At 39.3% G+C, this 18,385-nt stretch overlaps 1 protein-coding gene across 1 annotated transcript in view; it reads left to right on the top strand.

Moving 5' to 3' along the window:
- Positions 1-8,866: 8,866 nt before the first annotated feature.
- LOC105233613 (uncharacterized) overlaps positions 8,867-18,385 on the top strand; it is a 31,956-nt gene continuing 22,437 nt past the window's right edge. The window contains exon 1 of the mRNA XM_049450413.1: positions 8,867-10,152. The gene's annotated coding sequence lies outside the window, so the exon portion shown is untranslated. The remainder of the gene's footprint in view (positions 10,153-18,385) is intronic.

The raw sequence follows: 18,385 nt of genomic DNA, 5'->3' as shown, positions 1-18,385 counted from the left end.
TCTTCAGCTCCTTCATTGATTTTTTTCATCTCCACGGAACGGCAGTTTCAAGAAAAATCAGACGGACCCAAATCCGGCCGTTTTCGACGGATGTTCTTACGTAAATTACTCAATACGGCCAAATAGAACTTCTTATTGACTTTCTGTTCCCCCGGAACATATTCGTGATGCGCCAAACCACGAATATCGGAAAAGAAATGAGCATCACTTTGATTCTTGAGGGCTTTCGGCGTTGTGTTTTTGGTTTTGGCTCTTTTTTTCCCTCCATTCCGATGATTGTTGACTTCTTTGCATGTCAAACTGATAAAACCCTGTCTCATCGGTAGTTATAATGCCCTCCATGAATGTGGGATCAGATGTTTATCGAAGGTATATATTTCAATATATTTAAGAACATTCACCGCATTTGAAGTTATTCTGCAAATAATTTCGGATATATGAATGTCTTTGTAAGAACCCTTTAAATTAGTATACTCGGCTCAGCGTTATGCGCGTACTTCTCGATATGCTGCTTACAGAGTCGGTGAAGAAATATTCTCCGAAATGGCTTGAATCATCGTCTTGAAGTTTTTATAACACCTTCGCAGATATACCTGTCAGGTTTGGATATAAAAAATATATTCGTCCTCCTTTGAAATAATTTTAATTTCTACCAGACACCATTTTTAGCAGGTGCTCCAGGAGATCGGCCAAGGTATCAAAGGAATCTCCTTCCTGAGACACTGTCCAGTTTCACTTAGGTTGGTTCCGACCTACTTTTTTCCTCGTCCTTGGTGGAGTTGTTGTTCCTATTAATTTTTTTTTTGGAGTTCCTACTCAGAGCCGCTATCCACCTCTAGGAAAGTTAGTCACTTTATATGATCCCAAGGTTATCTCAGTTACTACACTAACTTAATGATGACGGGCAGGGGAACATATTTCGAGGTCTGCCATGGTTTTAATGTATTGGAAGCAGCCTTGGCATTAACCTGTCAGTAATTTCTTCAGGGTGTCACTCCTGCATACGAAAGTGACAGAGTACTATGTAATCCAGGGTTCTAACCAATCCATCCAATATTTCATATGTTCGTATCAAGCCAAAGGTCAAAAATTCGTAGGAGCTAAAAGTCCGTGAAAGCGGCAGCTAATTTAGTATTACCCAGTCTATTCTGGGTGGAGACAAACCTGCTTTACATTCGAATTAGTCAATTATTAGTTTAGCTAAAAAAAAATTTTTTGCTTCAGTTGCTTCTGTCTCAAACTGTATTTTTTTCGGTCCAAAGATACATCATGGGTCATGTTGTCCGAATGGATGAAAACACTCAAGTTCTGAAAGTACTCGACGCTGTACCCGCCGGGGGAAGCAGGGGAAGAGGAAGACCTCCACTCCGTTGGAAGGACCAAGTGTAGAAGGACCTGGCTTCGCTTGGAATATCCAATTGGCGCCACGTAGCGAAAAGAAGAAATGACTGGTGTGCTGTTGTTAACTCGGCTATAATCGCGTAAGCGGTGTCTACGCCAATTAAGAAGAAGAAGAAATATACATCAAATTGTTCACAACTTTGAATATTGTGAATATAAAATAATTATAAGGCCACGAAGATTCGAAGTTGTCGAGCCAAATCTGAGACGAAGCCGCGGCCAACCTTTGAAATAGATAATTTTCAAAAAATAAATGCCGAAGAATGTTCTCTTTCGAATGATAATAAACTTTCCTATTAAATTTGAAGTTTCAGTGTTTTTTCTTTAAACAAGTAGGGAACCTCGAAATGAATCACTCTTTCAATGAGTTCATGATCTCATTGAATAATCTTTCCTTAATTGTTTGGTCTGATATGCCTTGATATGCCTTGGACCTATTAAAAATCCACTTAGAAATAAAAAATAGAAAACCGTCCCATCAAATTTTGTCCGAAAAATCCTTCTGCATTTCATTATTTTACTCGTTTGTGTGTTTTCAACTTCTAAATCGAATAATTAAAAGATTGATGTAATTAGAAGCGTGCATGTATTTGCAAACTAATTTCCTCCATCCACTTTTACACTTTGACTCGAATGCCACTTCGACAGAAACTATATACGAGTATCCTGTCACAACATTTCATACTTCAATCAAATCACCTCACCCCTCCAATGGAAAAATGTCGTGCCTCACACACGAGATTGCAATACTTTTAGGTCCTTATGCAAACACTTCAAATGTAACCGAACTTTGTGTTGCAACATTGAGTGAGGCAGACGCCATATTGCGCCCCCTAAACTGCTGAGCTCGCCATAAAGCAGCTAACACGCCAACACGTTTAGGTTCACTAAAATGTTTCCGCCTTTTTCCCTTTTTAGGCCAAACACACAAAATAAATATAAAAAATAGGTGAAAATTCAGGTCTAAATAAAAACATGTGAATCTATGGCGCAGCTAAGCGCCCCCTGCCACAAGCCGGCTCCCTCTGGACAGCGCGCGCTATTGCCTGCTGTGGCTTGCCGGCTCCCTCCGTTAAGCAGCCTAGCAGACGCCAAGTCCTTGCACTCACACGTGCACATATGTACGAGTATGTGGTGGAAGTCGCTGTGTGACAGTCATTTGTGGCTGGGCTGAGCTGAATGCTTGCGCAGTTTCTTCAGCGTTGTCGTCTCCTTTGTGGATTGGTGCCACAAATGTTGTTGCTGCTTTTGTCAGGCCTAACAGCATTTGAGTTGATGTTGCCCTCTGTTATTTTTGCGCATCCATAACGCCGTCAGCCATGTCCAGCTCCACGCCGTTCATCAGTCGTCGTCATTTGTCGCTCGTCAGCGCAATCAACGGCATCATTGTGCCGCCCACGCCGCCACCTCGCATCCGTTGACGCTCTTATATTTTCGGTCGTCATCACATTCCACATTAACGTCGCCAACGTCGTCGCCAATTTGTTTTCAGTTTTCAGTTTTCAGCCTACTTGTTTCGTTCTCAGTCCTTGTGTGCTCTGCATTCGCTAAACTTTGGCATGGCATTTGCAGCTAGTAAGTAAATCCTTGCTTGCAATTGGAGAAATGAGTATGTTGTGCCAGCGTGTGTGGTGAGCAACTACCGTTTATAATTTGCTTGTTGTTGCTGCTGTGGCCTGCGTTGTCGTCATCACGTCCTCATATGTGTCATAGGCGTTGAATCAGCTGTTCGCGTCAGCCAGTTCATGCTTCAGTGTTGTTGCTGTCGTTGATGGAGCGGCAGTTCTGGTGTTGGTTGGTGTAGCTGTTGGTTTTAGTAATGGTGTTGTTGCATAAGTGTGATGCTGTTGATGTTCTGGTAAGCAAAGCGAGTTGTTGTTGTTTTGTTTCTTTGCACATTTCTCGCTTGTTTTCATTCTACATACCACTGGGAGAGGCTAGTACTATATGACATATTATATGAGTACATAATAAAAGTTTATAGTAATTCAATGCACCCTATAAAAGTAATAATTTGCTAAGACTTATATTATATTTTTAAGATTTTTGCTAAGATTTTTTTACATATTGTTTTTAGTCCACTTCTAGTTTGTTAATGATTTCTGAATATATGTAGGGTGAACCCGCTAGTGAGGATTTTTTGTTTATATTGGTATAATTCTCTTCCTGTGTCTCGGTTAAAAGCTTAGCAGAGTCACACACCTTAAATAATTAAAAAATATAATAATATTTCCTAAGATTATTTTTATGTATTATTTTTTAGTCCACTTCTAGTTTGTTAATGATTTCTGAGTATAGTGAGAATCTGCTACTGAGTCTGTCTGTGTCTTGGCTAAAAATTTAGCAGAGTCCCACACCTCAAATAAAAGCTTTTGTGCATTATTTAGGTGATCACAACAAAGGTTTTCTTTGCTTTATTTAGTGAAATGATGTGAAAAGAATGCCTATTATTTAGAAATAACTTTGAGTTTCAAAGTTCGTCTGGTACTAGAGGGTTCCACGTTTTTTATTTGCCAGTCTGGACAAGCTGATCTAGCTAGGTCGATGAAATTTCACATAGGAATTAATGTAAACTTGTTCTCTTAAAACTTGCAAAGCTGCTTTACTAGTTAGGTAGCTTTCTTTCATGGGATACTCAACTAAGATTTCAATTAGAAAATTCGTTCCCGAAATATCTATTATTTCAAGCTTTCAAAGCTCCTTTAACAATCAGGTAGTTTTCATTAGACTTTCAAGGAAAATTTTAAGACTTCCCACAAAAATTAAATTTCCAAGCTTTCAAAGCGTTTTTGTTAATTGGGCAGCTTTCATAAGACTTTCGCGGGTCGCTTATACACAAGTACATACAACTTCATGAGTCACGCTGCATCTAAACATATATACATATGTATTTTTTAAGAAAAAATATTCCACCTTTAAATATATAACTATATATCGAGCTTTGTGAATGTTTATGAGAAAGCGCCAATTTTAAGGATTTCACAAACAATCTTTTCTATAAGTGACTGCTCTGTGGAAAAGTTTGTTGGAATGCTAGACAGCAAGCATTTGTAAGCTCAATTTCCACTTTTCTAAATTTAAAATTTTTCGCCTTTCAATTTGAGCTCAACTTGGAGCCGTTCGCATTGTTGCCACTTGTATGCAGCAGTGTGCATAGCCATAGCTCGTTGAATACGAAAATGTTGAGTAATTCGAGTGGCGCCGCCGTTCGCCTGCCATGTGTAGGGTGCTTTGTTCACAAGTGATTCGCATTGCATTTAATATTTCTGCCAAGCACTCACTTTTGCACCGGCATCGCCGTTGCGGCTGCCGCTACTTCTACTTTGCAGCTGCACTTGTTGTTTTTGCTTTTGTTTTTGTGTTTTGCTTTTGGTTTAATTTTTATTTGTTTGCCGGTCGGCCGGTGTTTTTTGTTTCTTTTTGTGCGCTTTTTGTTTTGTTTTTATTGCCAGCCAAGCACTTCATTTGCTTCACAAGTCATTCATGTTTCAATGGCGTTGGCGCCGGCGTCGCTGTCGCCGCCACCGCTGTCGTTGCCGGTTGCGCCGAGGTGAAGCCGTGCTTGTTGTTGTGGTCTCCTTAATGCCAGCAATAAATGTACTTATTTGTGTATGTAAATGTATGTGTGTGTGTGATACAAGTGTTGTATATGTGTATGGTAGCCACCCACATGCACACGCACACGCACATTGATGAGAATGCACTCGACGTGCAAGTTGCAAGAGCCCATTTCCAGAGCGCGCAAACTGCTCCGCGCGCCGCTGCCGCATGGCTTTCTGGCCGTTCGCCTTTCATTCATGGCACTCAACCCCTTTACTGCGGCGCATACTATTTGTTTTGGTGCATTTTGTCAGCGAAGCGGTAAGTGTGTGCCAACATGTTGTTGTTGTTCGTGCGCGCACCCGCTGCCGCTGCCGCTGTTGTGGTATCGCTTACAACGTGCTACGAACAAGTGCGCAGGCAGTATTGCCACCTTTTAAAAATTGCCGGTGCCTACTTGTAATTGCATGCCATCGTTGTATATGTGTGTGTATGTATGTGTGTTCAGGTAATGCGTGCCTGCATGTGTTGGTGTGCGGCGCGCCACATTTGTTTTAGCGTTGGCGCGTTGCATGCATCTGCATGCTGCTCACGCTGCGCTTACGGCGGTCGGGGCGCTGTCGGTCGGCGCTGACGCTGGCGTTGTGGCAGACTTGCTGTCCCCAGCTTTCAGGCTCCGCGCCAGCCAGCCAGCCGGCATGCCGCACAGTTTGTTGGCGTGCTTCGCATACTTTGGTTGCGTTTTTTTCGTATACTCGTCATCGTGCATCTTCATCGCGCTCATCAACAGCCACACGGCCACCGCTCGAACCGCACATATTCGCCGCTGAGTTGGCATTCAAAATAGCAATTTGATTTTAGTTCGTGTTTCGGGGCGCGCGCCTTATAGTTTTATTGATTGTGCTTTTTTCGTGCTTTTTTACTTTCGGCGCGCGATTTGATTTTGTTGCTGGTTTGCTTGTGTATGTATGCTGTATGTGGGTTTGTGTTGGCACATGCTGATTGCCACACGCCAAACGCCCGAAAAAAGCTGCAATCAAATTGTCTCTGGGTTTTGATTTATATCCGTGCTTTGCGCGCACGCGATTGCTGGTGTCCAGAGACTGTGAAACGCGGCGGCCACTTCGTGTTTGGCATGTGAAGCGGTGTCGTTGCCAACGGCGCTCGTTTTGTTGTTATTAATAGAGTGTTGCATTCATTTGTGGCGCTTGTTGAGCTCCGCGCCGAAAAAAGGATAATAATCAGCGTTTTTTATTAGTGAATTTGAGTTTTTTGTTGTGATCATCGCCGGTCGGTGGTTGGCGCCAAAGTGTAAGAAACGAAGTGAAATAGACAATAAGAGGACGTGGGACTGGAGCTGGATATTTCTAGGTGGAAGTTTGTAATTCTTTAACACAGTCTGTTCTGTTCAAAACGAATTTTAAAATATTGCTGTTTTTTGTATTGTATGTTTGTTGTTTACTAAAGGATAATATAATAGTTTTTTTGGAATCAAAAACTTTAAGAAGTCGACCTACTGCATTTTTGCTTACTTTGGAGTTCAGGTCCTGGGGTACCTTCACTTTTGGTGGCCATTGATAAAGGGAAAATGCGTGTCGCTACTAAGGAATATTTGAAGAATTCCATATAACTCGGCAAAAGTTAATACTTCCAAATAAGTGAATAGTTTATAGTTATAATAACCCACCTTATATCGTATATAGTATAAAGCCACACAGCCACAGCTAGTATAACTTGGTAGGCTCCAACCGATACTTAATCACCAGATTTTGGCGGTTGAGAAGATTATCTCATTATTCTATTAGATTTGGCAAGATTTCACCCTAAAAAACGACACTTGTTAATCTCATAACGGAGGAGATTTGAAGCTGATCTACTCGAAATCTTGTTGTGCCGTTGGAAATATTTTATTATTAAAAACAGTTGTTTTATAAATCTTCAACGACAGTGTGGACAGAGCTTGCACTTATAGAACTTTCTTCGGGAACCCAGTTGAAGTAAAATCGATAAAAATAAATTCTCAATTTAACATCATTCAAATGGCATCTACAACTTCTTTTTCAGAAGTTCGATGAACCCAAATTTCCAATAGTTCTTTCACTAAACTAAGTCTTTTGTCATGAATATTGATTTCTAAAGTTTGAATAGAGTCTAGTTTATTGCTAAAGACCAATGACTTCAAGTAACTTCACTTGAAGGTCATTCAATGTCACAATTTCTTGAAATAATCGAATTTCCAAACCTTTCCCGCAATAATTCGGTTGTTGCACGTGCTGTGTGGCACGTAGTTCCGTCTTGTTGGAATCAGATATTGTCGGTGTTACCAGCTTCATTCTGTAAGAAGTACGGATCGATGAGTCCACCAAGCTGTTTTAATTTAGGTAAATGAATCAGAATCAGACTCGACATTTTTGTTTACTTATCGCACCTCTCAGATGAAAGTGAGCCTCTTCGGAGAAGATAATTTTCTTAAAAAAATCTTTTTCAAGTTGTTCCAAGGCAAAATCAGTCAACTCACGACGTTTACGGTGGTCGAATGGTTTCAGTTCTTGAGTAAGAACAATTTTATACGGATGAGAGGCCAAATCTTTCTCAAAATCCACCAGTTTGTGGTGTGAAATAGTTTCAATTATTGAGAACGTGGCATCGACAAATTGAGGTCTTTAGCAACATTTGCCTGTACTGCAGCAATATTTTCATTGCTTCGAGCGGTTCTTTGTTTTATTGGCACTTGAACATACAAGTGTAATGAAAAAAAAATTTACGCTCGAAATTTTCAATAACTCGACGAATAGCCAGCAAAGACGAACGATTAAAAAGTCTTGCGGTATTTTCGCTAGTTGGCGCTGAAAGCGCGTAGTTCTAGTTTTATTCGTCGCATCGGGCCATGCTATACCTTTTTGGAAAGCTCATTTCACGCGCTAACACGTGTTTGATTGATTGTTTTTTTTAAGTCGTTCGTGAGTTATAGCGTCGCAAACATGGAGCAAAATAAAGAGAAAATACGGCATATTTTACAGTACTACTACGATAAAGGCAAAAATGCATCTCAAGCCGCCAATAAAATTTGTGCAGTTTATGGACCCGATACAGTTTCCATTTCCACCGCACAACGACGGTTTCAACGTTTTCGTACTGGTGTAGAGGTGGTCGAAGATGCGCCACGCTCCGGAAGGCCTAACGTCGAAAATTGCGATAAAATCGCTGAATAGGTCGAAAGAGGCCGGCATAGTAGTCATCAAACCGGTATAAATCATTTGAAGAAGCTTGGAGTCACTAAGAAGCTCGATGTATGGGTGCCACACGAATTGATTCAATAAAAATACCGCAAGACTTTTTTGACAACCTAATATAAAATTTATACCGTCCATATTCGAAAACCCGTAGGGGTCAGCGTGATGAGCTGAGTCGATTTACATGTCCGTCTCTCTGTCTGTATATATTTGAATTAGTCCCTCAGTTTTGAGATATCGATCTGAAATTTGGCACACGTTTTTTTCTTCCCACGAAGCAGATATTTTTGGCAGACATTTTTACTAAAAAATGAAAATTTCACGACAGTTTTTTTCAGATAGTTGTAATCGAAAAAAATAATTCATCCAAGTCTTTAAGAATTGTATCTCAAAGACCTTTGTAAAATTTCATGAAGACCGGTTGAGTAGTTCTCGAGAAATCTTGCCAGCCGACTTAAAAAACGCAGCTTCGAAAAGAACGTGTTTAAAGACAACGCACTTAGCCTAACTAGTCTCGAGTGCACAAGTTTTCAAAGCTGTATCTCTGAAACTATTACTCGAAAAAATTTAGGACAACATTCCAGAGGTGTTGTAGAATTTAATAAGACAATAATAAAGCTGGATTGTTTGAAACCCGAAAACTTGTGTAACCCCTTAAAGTTTTTTTTTTGTTTTTGTTCTTTCAGAAAATACTTATTTGAAATACTCTGAACATTGAATGAAAACTAAAAACGAATCAATTGTACACAAAACCAATTTCCGAAACCAGCAGTGTTTAAGGTTTGATAAACCGGAAATTAAATTTTTTTGTGTCAAACAAAAAATAGAAGAAATTTAAAAAATCTTCAATCAAAGTATATAGAATACTTAAAACAGTAAATACCAGTGAAGCCTTAGTGAAAGCTCAAAACCAAAGTGATCTTCAACCGTAAGCTGCGTTTAGCAAAAAACTGAAACAAAAATCGCATAAAAGCCATAAGAAAAAAGAAAATCAAACCGAAGAAAGTCTAAACAAAACTAAAAAGCTGTTTACAATCAAAGCGGCTTCTACAAAAGTTCTGCAGACATACGTAACCACAAACCGCCACAGTAAAAAACAAACGACTGCGACGTTGCTGGCGAACACTTTTCGTCGTCTCCAGCAATAACTGTGATTATTCGCGCCGTTCCACATCGCCATTTTCGCGCCTTTTTTGCTACCTTTCGTCGCATCCGCGCAGCGTCGTTTCCGCTCCGGTAAACCGCGTTAAGACTTTAAGGCGCGTGTACACATTTCCGGTTGCAAGCCGCGTGCTTGTTGTTCTTGTTGTTGCGCCAATCAACACGAATTTATTGCGTGTGCGGTTTAGTTGGTGCGTCGCCCAAATTGTCTCTAGGCGCGCAACTCAATTGTAAATCAAACGTGTTAATCACCCGCTCGCTGACATTTCGCGCCGCCCCACGCGCTGCTCGTGCCTTCCTTGTTTCGTTGCTGCAAGCCGTTTACATGTGTAAGTGCGTGCACGTGTTGTTGCTCCTTCCCCTCCTCGCCATCGCCATTAAGTTGTGCCCATTTTTCGTGTTGCTGCCATAGTGTACGCACTGTGCCACATCGATTTGGTGCAAAACCCAATCTAAACTACAACAACAGGAGCCAGAATAACGGTTACAGCTTTAATCGTTCAGTGACATATGTAATAATAACAATAAAAACAACAAGCGGTGGTAAAGGCAACGCTAATTTATGGCTTAGTTACGCATATAACGGTTGTTGTTTGTGCAAGTGTTAGTTGTTGTTATTGTTCGGCCGTTGTACTTTGTGTTATTTTGTGTTGTAACGACACTGTGTTGCATCATTCCAGTAAATTGATTTTCAAATACTACGAACTTTGTTGTTGCGGCAGCTGCGGTGAATTATTTCAACATAAGGACTTACTCACAAATATTTCCAATTGGATTTCGCTCTGATATTGCTTGGATTGTCTCATTGTTGCCTAAGGTGAGTCATAATCCCATTAAGGGGATAGTCTAGTCTAGAATCCCCAATTCCGCGCCTTTTTTGGCAATTAGTATTTTGACTATAATTTTTTTTTTACCATTTGATGATTCATATTTTAAGGTCATACAAAGTAAAGTACAAACAAATAAATTTTCATAAAGTTATGCGTTCTTGAAGTAGACGGCGAAACAAATTGGGTCTTTGTCGTTAAGATTTCTACTCTTGCGGACATTTGGTAATGGTGTTTTCTTAATTCTTCTTCTTCTTTACTGGCGTAGACACCGCTTACGCGATTATAGCCCAGTTAACAACACTTGGTCCTTCCAACGGAGTGGAGGTCTTCCTCTTCCTCTGCTTCCTCCGGCGGGTACTGCATCGAACACTTTCAGAGCTGGAGGGTTTTCGTCCATTCGGACAACATGACCTAGCCTGCGCAGCCGCTGTCTTTTAATTCGCTGAACTATGTCAATGTCGTCGTATATCTCGTACAGCTCATCGTTCCATCGAATGCGATATTCGCCGCGGCCAACGCGCAAAGGACCATACATCTTTCGCAGAACTTTTCTCTCGAAAACTCGCAACGTCGACTTATCAGTTGTTGACATCGTCCAGGCCTCTGCACCATATAGCAGGACGGCAATTATGAGTGACTTATAGAGTTTGGTTTTTATTCGTCGAGAGAGGACTTTGCTTCTCAATTGCTTACTCCGTCCGAAGTAGCACCTGTTGGCAAAAGTTATCCTTCCCAGCTCTAGCACAGATCCGACACAAAACACTTGGAATGCACCAAGCACCAAACCTTGAATGGATTTCCACCAAAAGCATATCGGACATAAGTAGTTTCATCGAAACCTCAAAATGGTTTGAGAGAGAAGTTGAAACGTAATAGCAGATACAGGAGGTTCTGCGAATAGTGTATCAAAATGGCATATCAAGTGCTAATTGAGTCCGATAGGGCTGCACTCCTACCTACCTACCTATCCTGCGTTGGATTTCCAGGCTGACATTGTTGTTCAAATTTTTATGCCAAGGTTTTTGTTGTTGCTTATGTTATAATTTTCGAAATATGTAAATAAATTTCACGACAGTAATGTAGTGGTTGGAACAAATGCGTGGTCACATACCGATTTTCAAACAATACTATGTTTTTAGAAATGGTCAGGTCTTGCAGGCAGCTTTAGCAGGGAGCAGGGAGTGTAATTTCTGTGTATAAAAGCGTACCATAAATTAAATTTTGTCTTTCGATTTGTTAATTTTAAATAAATTTGAGGTTTTACCCTATATGCACGGTGACTTTAACAAGTCAACAACTGAAACAGATTTTTTCTGGAATTTTTAAAAAAATGTTGTGGTTTCTAGTGAGAACGAAATAAAAAGTAATTTTTATCATGACAAAAGCTTAGACTAGTATTATCCGGATAGATAGAGATAAGAGAGAGAAACATAAAATCCCAGCGGGATAATGGTTCACTGCTTACATTTTTCTTTGAAGAATGCTTCGAAGAAAATTTTATGTACAATTCTTCGATACCAGGTAATGCATAAAAGTAAGCTATGCGGCTAAAATTCTACTGTGTTCATATATTTACAAGTCAAAGTAAGTACGTGAAAAAACGACAAATACAAATTGATGGAATAAAATTTATAAGTAAATTTTTTCATTATTTCGTCAAATCATCAAGCAAAAGTTGGTTACTATTTGGTAAGTATTTCGTGTTTTTAACATTGAAGGACATAGCTTCAAATTTATAAACATACTCTTTTTGTAGAATGTGTGAAAGTTGAAGGCTTCACCGAATCGGAGTATATTCACCAAATTCAAAAAAAGTATGAAGCTCGCCAAAGGCCGTTTCTTCAAGTCTCGTTGCTTGAGAAAAAAAAACGAAAAGAGACTCAGCCACAAAAATAAAAGAAAACCATAATGGCTAAATGAGTAGCGACCAACATCTCCGCTTTGGCAGCATCCCGGATCTTTCCGCTAGTTACCCGTCTGTATATATGTATGTATATTTAACTTTTTTTAAAACCTGCTGTTTTCAACCCTCTTTGAATATTTTATATATACATACATATATACTCGTAATATGTAACGGGTGATTTTTTTGAGGTTAGGATTTTCGTGCATTAGTATTTGACAGATCACGTGGGGATTTCAGACATGGTGTCAAAGAGAAAGATGCTCAGTATGCTTTGACATTTCATCATGAATAGACTTACTAACGAGCAACGCTTGCAAAATCATTGAATTTTATTACCAAAATCAGGTTCGGTTCGAAATGTGTTTCGCGCGCGTGTTTTGTTCAGCGATGAGGCTCATTTCTGGTTGAATGGCTACGTAAATAAGCAAAATTGCCGCATTTGGGGTGAAGAGCAACCAGAAGCCGTTCAAGAACTGCCCATGCATCCCGAAAAATGCACTGTTTTGTGTGGTTTGTACGCTGGTGGAATCATTGGAACCGTATTATTTTTCAAAGATGCTGTTGGACGCAACGTTACGGTGAATGGCGATCGCTATCGTTCGATGCTAACAAACTTTTTGTTGCCAAAAATGGAAGAACTGAACTTGGTTGACATGTGGTCTTCAACAAGATGGCGCTACATGCCACACAGCTCGCGATTCTATGGCCATTTTGAGGGAAAAACTTCGGACAACAATTCATCTCAAGAAATGGACCCCGTAAGTTGGCCACCAAGATCATGCGATTTAACGCCTTTAGACTATTTTTGTGGGGCTACGTCAAGTCTAAAGTCTACAGAAATAAGCCAGCAACTATTCCAGCTTTGGGAAGACAACATTTCCGAAGAAATTCGGGCTATTCCGGCCGAAATGCTCGAAAAAGTTGCCCAAAATTGGGACTTTCCGAATGGACCACCTAAGACGCAGCCGCGGTCAACATTTAAATGAAATTATCTTCAAAAGTAAATGTCATGAACCAAATCTAACGTTTCAAATAAAGAACCGATGAGATTTTGCAAAATTTTATGCGTTTTTTTTTTTTTTTTTTTTTTTAAAAAAAGTTATCAAGCTCTTAAAAAATCACCCTATATTTAACGTTTTTAAACTATTTCAATTTGTAATAATTCAGTTCATTTAAACACATTTTGTTATAAACAATTTTTAAGTGCATTTCGCATAAAATAAAACCTTTATAACGATTGTATTGAATCTAGTGCATTTTTCTTTTTAACAAAAAGTGTGAGTGGCCTATAAGGTGAGTTTTTGTACACATAATACTATTTCATACGAATATGCAATTTTTCCTATTGACCTTGGCATGAAAGAATTCTTCGTGAACTATGGCATCGAAGAATTCATCGTTAACTGTGGCATCGAAGAATTCTTCGTTTACTTTGGCATCAAAGAAATCTTCGTTTACTTTGGCATCGAAGAATTCTTCGTCCCATGGTAAGCGTAAAAGGTGATCTGTTACGTTTTCGTAGGACATCGCCGTGTGAATTTTCATCGGTCGGGGTAAGCGATACAATCATGCTGTATCGTTTACCTTGCTCGCTTACCAATGTCTACCATATCCCGCTGGGATATTTTGAAAAATTGTTCACTAAATTTTCTTTTCTTTTCATTAGACTTTACTCTAAAATTTTTTAATGAATGAATATTGTGCGTTAAAAAATAACTTAAGGGTCCAAATGGACTAAAAGTGAGGACAAAGCTATTTATCGCTTTTTTGAGAAGAAACCACTGCTCAGTCTTATAGTGAAAAAAATAATAATAATTGTAAAAATGTTTAGATACATACATACATATATCTCTAAATACAGAGACAGACTTCAAAGATCGGGCAATGCAGCACTTTACTCAAAACCTTACTTTCCAAAACACTGGGCATAGGAAAAGCGTAACCATGGTTGGATCAACGTAATATTTACAGATGAGTCAACTTTCTTTCTTTACAACCCTTTGGGACGTTTTTAACTGAAAAAATCACAAGCATTTATTCAAAGATGTGTTAAGCACCCACAATCAGTACATGTTTAGGATGGCCTTTCGCTTCTGAATTTGATATTTTGAGATGCTTTACAGAAAAGCTGAACGCTAATATAATGATAAAGTTGTAAAAAAAGGCTTTAATGAAGTCAACTGAATTATGTACATGGCAAAACAACATGATTGAATAATGTAATAGGAAAACAAGAAAAAAAAACGGTAACTTCGGTTAAATAATCCTTGCAGGAACTTGATTTTGATCGGTTACTTTGTATGACTGCTATATGCTATAATGTTAGATCAGAACCGTCCAATTGCACCGTTGCTTTGGGTAATAACACATTCTAAATTTCGTGAAGATATCTTCTCAAATGAAACATTTTTCAATACAAGCACTTGATTCCGATTGTTCAGGCAGTGCGAGCGGCTTCTGTTTGCGTATACACAGACATGCAGGCGGACATGACTAAATTAATTCCGCTTATTTTAAAAGGTCTCCGACGTTTGCTTCTTGGAATTACAAAATTCGAGGCAAACTTAAACCCTTGCACTCTACACGATTTTGGACGTTGGCTATCAGCTAGTCAGCGCCATTTTACATAAGAAACAAATATTTTCAAGTTCTCAAACAACTGGCTACAGTTTCAGAACTCAGTAATGTATTAAAATGATATTGAGCTGATTATAATTGGTTGAGATCGAGGAACGATTATTTGTAAAAAATCATTATTTTATTGTTTATAATTTTGCAGAGATATATATGTTATATGATACATTTCAAAACACTCCTCACTAAGCATTCCGGGATGGTTGGTGCTTGTTTGACATTAATAATTAACCCTTTATAGCATCATGTGACAGATATGTTACAAACCCTTTTAGAGGGTACAAAACATAGGAAAATTAATTTTTCCCTTTTTAGTATGATGTAGTAGCACTGTCACACTCCGTATTTTTCAATTTTAAAATTCTCTGGTTTTTTATGTATTGGCATCACTTATAAAACGGTACTTTCTTTTTCGCTGTGGTAAAGTTAGTGAATGCAGCGTCCAGGATGTGTTGAAGTATCACAAACGGTATGTGAAAAATGTGGTGTGGCTTTATGCTACAACAAGCAAAACAACTGCTTCAAAGAATTTCACACTTCTTAAAAAACATGTGAATATTCACGAAATACAAATATTATTATTTAATGAGCTTAGAGAAGTTGTTACATAACTGTCACATACCCTTTTTTGTTGCTTTTGACCCGAATAAAAAAAAAATTGTTTAAACTATAAAAACACGTATTTCATTTCTATCCGAAATCTATTAGAAACGATACAGTTTTTCCGTTTTTTACTTAGTTGAGTTATAAAGGGTTAATTTGCCGCCCGCCACTAGTTGTTTGCCTGTCAGACATACTATAGAATCTCGTTTCTTGTACCAACATTTCTTCCACAAACTCCTCTTATCGCTCTTTTCAAGTAGTTCCGAGAAGTGCTCAGACCGTCCTGAGCAAGTCTCTCATGTTCTTGTCTGACACAAAGCCCGCCGACACATCTTGTATATATCTCTTTGTAATTTAACGCTATTGCGTGAAAATAACTCAATTCGCCGTAATTACTAATAAACTTGAATGTCTCCTCAGAGTGGACATCCGAGTGATATGCTGAAATTACGATGTCTCCTGAGAGTGCAAAGGGTTAAACTGTGGTGTATAAAAATGATCCGATGCATAGGGTTAGACTCTGTCCTCAAAACAAACAACCTATTGTTTCTGTAGAATGGAAAGTGTTTGGGTTACAATGAATGCCAAAGTATCAAGAAAACATTTAACTTTCACGAAAGATTTTATACGGCTTCACCAACCTGGGCCTGGACTTGGAGGTCGCTTGCTTTGGAATATGCCGAAAATTTAGTTGGAAATTGCCACCAAAGATCTCAAAAATAAACAAAAGGAAATTGGATAAAGTATTGTGAACAATAACAAAACATTGTATTGACTACAACTACAACAATTTTCCCAATTAACGCTGCCTACCATTTGGAAAACAAAAACGTTTTTTTTGAACGCTCTGTCACAAAATTTTTTTAAATAATATGGTTTACATTTGATTGAAATTTCAACTAGTGGCAATTGCAAACTAACAAGCAATATTTTTCTCAACTATTACTAACATATAGCTTTATATAAAAATATGTTGGTCACGCATGCCTTGCGAAATAACGGGTGATTTTTTTGAGGTTAGGATTTTCATGCATTAGTATTTGACAGATCACGTGGGATTTCAGACATGTGTATAAAGAAAGTAGTTTTAAGTTTAGATTGCTAGACCATCGTATGCTTTGACATTTCATCATGAATAGACTTACTAACGAGCAACGCTTGCAAATCATTGAATTTTATTACCAAAATCAGTGTTCGGTTCGAAATCGTGAAAATCCATTTTTGCTGAACTTTTATTTTATACAAATGACTTTGAGCATATTTTATGCTTAGACATTCATATGATTATTTCACTGAAAGCTTGAAGCACGTATTTTTATTTGACTTTCTCACAATCAAATCTTAATTTGTTCATGAATTCTGCACTACTTTCCCCACATATTCATCGCGCGTAAAAAGTTTAAATTATGTGAAATACAAAATGCTTCATTAATCGAAATTCGCCAAGAAATTATGGCAACCAAATACGCAGATACAAAGGTGCAGCGACTCCAAGCTTCTTACGGGCATTGTCTCATTGTGCACAGCAGAATTTAGCAACTTTGTTGCATTCAAGCAAGTTGCAATCGAAAGGCATCGTAGGGCTTCGCTGCTAACCTCGAAACGTCTGTCAATGCTGAAACCCCAGCCGCTGTGTTGCAATGACATTGGCATTGCCACAACCCGAACTGCCGATGGCAAAGCGGCCGACGTGTCATCCACATGTCAGCGTACGTGTGTTTGTGTCGTGCATGTAGCCGGTTTAATTTCACGAAGAGCAGCGAATGTGCACATCACCTTCACCGTTGCAATCGTCATTATCATCCTCATTGGCATTGTTGTTGCGCGCATTATTTCAGCCAACGTCATTATGCGGCTGAGCGGCGGCAACCTTGGCCGTGAGCAGTGCAACGCTGCCACTGGAGCGATTGAACAGCCTGCTACAAAACGTACACGCGTATATCTGTGCGTGAGTGCGTGTGTACATATTTACCTGTGCTTTGTGTGTTTGTGTGCCGGCTTTGTCACCGCTCCGACGGCTTTTGTTGCACAGCCGGTGTGGTGCCACAACGCCAGCCTGCATGCCGTCGGCAGTTGTCGCACTTTGCCGTTACTTGCAAAACAAAATGCAGTGCGCTTTGACAGCTCGACGCTGGCAAAGCCGTCTGCCACACATTCATTTGCTGCATTCGCCACATGACGACTGTCTGGTGTTGGGGTTGCAAGTGGCCCGCATATTGCACACTTGCCGCATACTTAAAGCTTGTCGTCTACTCTTTGCACACACACACAAATGTATATATGTGTATGTATACTTGAGGCAACACAGCCGTGCGTATTTGGCGTGTTTGTTGTATTTGGTTTGGCGTCCTTGCAATTCCACACTTTTGGGCTGCGAAGTTGCATTCGGCAGCCGCATGCCGCATACCACAATGTCAGCTCCTCAGACTGGCAGCATATTCGCTGTGCACTGCTGAAGATGTCTACAATCTCTTGCTGTTAGCAACTAGACTGGCTGCAAGCCGCTTACGATTGCTGTTTGCCGCTTGCAACATGCAACATACTTATTGCCTGCTCGGCCTATGCGCATACATACATATTTATTTGAATGCATGCACGACAGTTATCCAACGGCAATCCTTTTGCATACCCATCACCCCCACCAACACCAAGCTGCGCATAACGGTTTTGTTGTCAGCGCTTTTTGTTGGTATTGTTTATACATTTGCAACTCCTCCAGCTATTATTGCTACATTCATGCAAAATTTTCGTTTGTTGTTGTTGTAGCTTATATGTTAGTTGCTGTTGGCGCTGCTGCTGTTGCTGCCGCTGTCAGATTGCCACTATAAGAGTGCAATCTACCAAACAAAAATAATGGACTTAATTGAAAATACAAAATTTCGCCTGTCTAGACAGTAAATTATGTGACAATTGTTTTTGAAAATTTTTTTGTGCGTTTTTCTCTATTTTATATTATAAATTTTGCTCTTTTGTTGTGATTTCAAATTTGATGCTATTCTGTTTGCATTAAAAATTAATTACTACGAATACACTACCGAACACAGATTCGTACACACACAATCATATACACTGTGTAT

Source organism: Bactrocera dorsalis, chromosome 2, assembly GCF_023373825.1.
Source record: "Bactrocera dorsalis isolate Fly_Bdor chromosome 2, ASM2337382v1, whole genome shotgun sequence".
In the NCBI taxonomy this organism is placed as follows: Eukaryota; Metazoa; Arthropoda; class Insecta; order Diptera; family Tephritidae; genus Bactrocera; species Bactrocera dorsalis.
This window is presented reverse-complemented; position numbering and strand designations above follow the sequence as displayed.